The sequence below is a fragment of the Arachis ipaensis genome, chromosome B8, assembly GCF_059453495.1.
Source record: "Arachis ipaensis isolate K30076 ecotype BB chromosome B8, ASM5945349v1, whole genome shotgun sequence".
Taxonomy (NCBI): domain Eukaryota; kingdom Viridiplantae; phylum Streptophyta; class Magnoliopsida; order Fabales; family Fabaceae; genus Arachis; species Arachis ipaensis.
This window is the reverse complement of record NC_142443.1, coordinates 41,447,365-41,452,484: the sequence shown is the minus strand read 5'-3', so window position 1 is coordinate 41,452,484 and position 5,120 is coordinate 41,447,365. Positions and strand designations below refer to the sequence as shown.

Sequence of the window (5,120 nt, the reverse complement as noted above, 5' to 3'; positions counted from 1 at the left end):
TTTTCATGTTGTGAGTCATTTTTTATGTTTTTCTCTCTCATCATTAAAAAAATTCAAAAATAAAAAAATATCTTTTCCTTATTTTACTCAAAATTTTCGAAAATATGATTTGATTTAGTCAAAAAGTTTTTAAATTTAATTGTTTCTTATGAATTAAATCAAATTTTCAATTTAAAAATCTTATCTTTTCAAAATCTTTTTCAAAAAATCAAATCACTTTCAATTTTCTTATTTATTTTCGAAAATTTTAAAAATATTTTTCAAAAATCTTTTTCTTAATTTTATCTCATAATTTTCGAAAATATTATCAACAATTAATGTTTTGATTCAAAAATCTCAAGTTTGTTACTTGCTTGTTAAGAAAGATTCAAACTTTAAGTTCTAGAATCATATCTTGTGATTACTTGTGAGTCAAGTCATTAATTTTGATTTTAAAATTTCAAATCTTTTTCAAACAAATCTCTTTCAATTATATCTTTTCAAACTTTGATTTCAAAATCTTTTTCTAACTTCTTATCTTTTCAAATTTAATTTTCAAATCTTCTTAATATCTTTTCAATCATATCTTTTCAATCATATCTTTTTAATCAATTTTCAAAATAAATTTCTATCATATCTTTTTAAATCTTATCTTTTTCAAAAATTTGATTTTAAAATATCTCTTCTAACTTCTTATCTTCTTATCTTTTCAAAATTGATTTTCAAATCTTTTTCAACTAACTAATTGACTTTTTGTTTGTTTCTTACCTTTTTCAAAACTACCTAACTAAATCTCTCTCTCTTATTTTCGAAAATTCCCTCTCTCCTTTTTCAAAATTCCTTTTTAATTAACTAATTGTTTTAATTTTAATCTAATTTCAAACTTCAATTTTTGAAATTTAACTTTAAATTTTAATTTTTTTATTTTAATTTAATTTTCAAAATTCTCTCTCTCATATCCTTCTATTTATTTATTCATCTACTAACACTTCTCTTCACCCAAAATTCGAACCCCTTCCTCTCCTTTGAGTTCGAATTCTTCTCTTCTACATTCTTATTCTTCTTTTCTTCTACTCACACAAGGGAACCTCTATACTGTGGTAAAGAGGATCTCCGGTATCTTTAGTCCTCTTCTTTTTCACATGAGCAGGAGCAAGGACAAGAACATTCTTGTTGAAGCAGACCCTGAACCTGAAAGGACTCTGAAGAGGAAACTGAGAGAAGCTAAAATACAACAATCCAGAGACAACCTTACAGAAATTTTTGAAAAGGAAGAGGAGATGGCAGCCGAAAATAATAACAATGCAAGGAAGATGCTTGGTGACTTTACTGCACTAAATTCCAATTTACATGGAAGAAGCATCTTCATCCCTACCATTGGAGCAAACAATTTTGAGCTGAAACCTCAATTAGTTTCTCTGATGCAACAGAACTGCAAGTTTCATGGACTTCCATCTGAAGATCCTTTTCAGTTCTTAACTAAATTCTTGCAGATATGTGATACTGTTAAGACTAATAGAGTAGATTCTAAAGTCTACAGGCTCATGCTTTTCCCGTTTGCTGTGAGAGACAGAGCTAGAATATGGTTGGATTCTCAACCTAAAGATAGCCTGAACTCTTGGGATAAGCTGGTCACGGCTTTCTTAGCCAAGTTCTTTCCTCCTCAAAAGCTGAGTAAGCTTAGAGTGGATGTTCAAACCTTCAGACAGAAAGTAGGTGAATCCCTCTATGAAGCTTGGGAGAGATATAAGCAACTGACCAAAAAGTGTCCTTCTGACATACTTTTAGAATGGACCATCCTGGATATATTCTATGATGGTCTGTCTGAATTAGCTAAGATGTCATTGGATACTTCTGCAGGTGGATCCATTCACCTAAAGAAAATGCCTGCAGAAGCTCAAGAACTCATTGGCATGGTTGCTAATAACCAATTCATGTACACTTCTGAGAGGAATCCTGTGAGTAATGAGACGCCTCAGAAGAAGGGAGTTCTTGAAATTGATACTCTGAATGCCATACTGGCTCAGAATAAAATATTGACTCAGCAAGTCAATATGATTTCTCAGAGTCTGAATGGAATGCAAGCTGCATCCAACAGTACTCAAGAGGCATCTTCTGAAGAAGAAGCTTATGATCCTGAGAACCCTGCAATAGCAGAGGTGAATTACATGGGTGAACCCTATGGAAACACCTATAATCCCTCATGGAGAAATCATCCAAATCTTTCATGGAAGGATCAAAAGCCTCAACAAGGCTTTAATAATGGTGGAAGAAACAAGTTTAGCAATAGCAAGCCTTTTCCATCATCCACTCAGCAAAAGACAGAGAGTTCTGAGTAGACCCCATCTAGCTTGGCAAACATAGTCTCTGATCTGTCTAAGGCCACTCTAAGTTTCATGAATGAAACAAGGTCTTCCATTAGAAATCTGGAAGCACAAGTGGGCCAGCTGAGTAAAAGGGTCACTGAAATCCCTCCTAGTACTCTCCTAAGCAATACAGAAGAAACTCCAAAAGGAGAGTGCAAGGCCATTGAATTGACCATCATGGCCGAACCCACAAGAGAGGGAGAGGACGTGAATCCCAGTGAGGAAGACCTCCTGGGACGTCTAGTGATCAACAAGAAGTTTTCCTCTGAGGAACCAAAGGAATCTGAGGCTCATCTAGAGACCATAGAGATTCCATTGAACCTCCTTATGCCATTCATGAGCTCTGATAAGTATTCTTCTTCTGAAGAGAATGAAGATGTTACTGAAGAGCAAGTTACCAAGTACCTTGGTGCAATCATGAAGCTGAATGCCAAATTATTTGGTAATGAGACTTGGGAAGATGAACCTCCCTTGCTCACCAATGAACTAAGTGATCTGGATCAACTGACATTGCCTCAGAAGAAACAGGATCCTGGAAAGTTCTCAATACCTTGTACCATAGGCACCATGACCTTTGAGAAGGCTCTATGTGACCTTGGGTCAAGGATAATCTCATGCCTGTTCATACCCTGGGTCGAGCTATCCGACCCGGGATGATCGGCGACACAGCGACCGACTTCTTCAAAGTCAGACTACCCGACCTCTTCTAAAAGAGCTCGGCCATATCGACAGGAAAGCCCAATAAAGGGCCCAAATAGAGGAACACGACCCAAATCCAAAGGCAATCCTAGCCTACAGAGATAAAGGCGGTTCCCTTGAAGATAAGCTGACTTCATCCAAAACAGAATAAGATAAGATAAGATAACTAACTTATCTTATCAGAAAGGTCAGCCCACACTACTATAAATACACTGGAGCACCTAGGTATAACTCATACTCTGATTCTACATAAAAAAACCTGCTTAATACCCGTGCTAACTTAAGCATCAGAGTCTCTTGTAGGTACCCCCCACCCTCCGGTGGCCGAGGATCAGCAGTGCAGCAAGTCCAACAAGTCGGACACAACAGCTCCGGCCGCCACTAGCCAGCCGGACACACCATCTCCGACCAGTACCGAAGATCTCATCCGAGATCGACCTCTAGTTTCAGGTAACCCTCGGAACATTGGCACCGTTGTCGGGGAACCTGAAAGTCATCCCAAAACCATGGCAGACGGCCATGACAACAACCACGACTCGGATCTGGAGAACAGAATGCCGCACAAGAACGCGGACACTACGCTAAAGGATACTCTAGAATCCAACGGGAACAAAAGCTCATCAAATCTGGGAGCCATGGAAGCACTTCAAGATCGCTTAAAGCAACTTGAGAAAGAAACCCAGCAACAACGAGAGATCGGAAAGGATCTACAAAGAGAGGTACGGCGACGTCAAGAACTAGAAGAAAAACTATAGCAGTTAGAGGTCGACCTCAAATCAAAAGCTCCTCGGACCACTCCTGAGGAAAATTCATGCAAAGAACAGGATCCATTCACCAAGGAAATCATGAAGACCAAAATCCCAAAGGATTTCAAGCTCCCGGATATGGTTTTGTATGAGGGCACTACAGATCCTAACCATCATTTCAGCAATTTTAGAAGCAGAATGTACCTTACCGACGCCTCAGATGCCGTTCGCTGCAAAGCTTTTCCGACAACTCTTACGAAAACGGCGATCAGATGGTTCGACAACTTACCTCCGAAGTCCATCTCAAACTTCGACGACCTGGCCAAAATGTTCCTGGCCAGATTCTCCATCCAGAAAGATAAGGCCAAGCACGCACCCAACTTGCTAAGGATCAAGCAAGGAGATCGGGAGAGCCTCCGCAACTACATGGAAAGATTCAACAAAACATGCATGGACATACAAAGTTTACCAACAGAGGCTGCCATCATGGGGCTTATTAATGGCTTACGAGAGGGACCTTTCAGCCAATCTATATCAAAAAAGTATCCCACCTCCTTAGACGAAGTACAGGAGCGAGCAGAAAAATACATCAACATGGAAGAGAACGCTCGGCTAGGAGAAACCTCAAAATTCGGAACCTCCTACTGAGACAAAGACAAGGACTCCAAAAGGAAAGAAGATCGACAGGGTGAGAAAATCAAAAAATACCACAACTACACTCCTCTCAAAGCATCCCTGGTCGACGTGTACAAAGAAGTCTGCCATACCGAAAAAATCCCCCCAGCACGACCACTCAAAGGCAAAAGGGGAGGAGGAAATCGAAAGGAATAATGCGAATACCATCGAATTCGAGGGTACTCTACCAACGAATGCTTCGACTTGAAAAATATCATAGAAAAATTGGTAAGAGAAGGAAAATTAGATCAATTTCTGGCCACCCGGGATGATGACCAAAGAAAAAGACGAAGAGAAGAAGATGATGGACGAGCTGAACGGTCACCTCGGACACCAGAAAGACACGTCCACATGATACACGGCGGATTCGCAGGAGGTGGGATCTCCAAATCGTCCCAAAAAAGATATCTCAAAGAAGTATATCATGTCGAGGGAAAGGAGGAAGCACCCGACCTCCCGGCGATAACATTTACTAAAGAAGACGCATCCGGCATCATCTCGGGACATGACGATCCCATGGTCATCACTGTTATACTGGCAAACGGCAATCTACACCGCACACTAGTAGACCAAGGGAGTTCTGCCGACATCTTATTCAAAACGGCTTTCGACAAGCTCGGTTTAGACGAAAAAGAACTTAAAGCATACCCGAACA

At 39.6% G+C, this 5,120-nt stretch overlaps 1 non-coding gene across 1 annotated transcript; it reads right to left on the bottom strand.

Annotated features, from left to right (window-relative positions):
* Positions 1-1,655: 1,655 nt before the first annotated feature.
* LOC148547808 (small nucleolar RNA R71) lies at positions 1,656-1,759 on the bottom strand. Its single transcript, XR_015898176.1, has one exon. It is a non-coding gene; the product is annotated as a small nucleolar RNA R71 (small nucleolar RNA).
* Between the last annotated feature and the right edge of the window lie 3,361 nt (positions 1,760-5,120).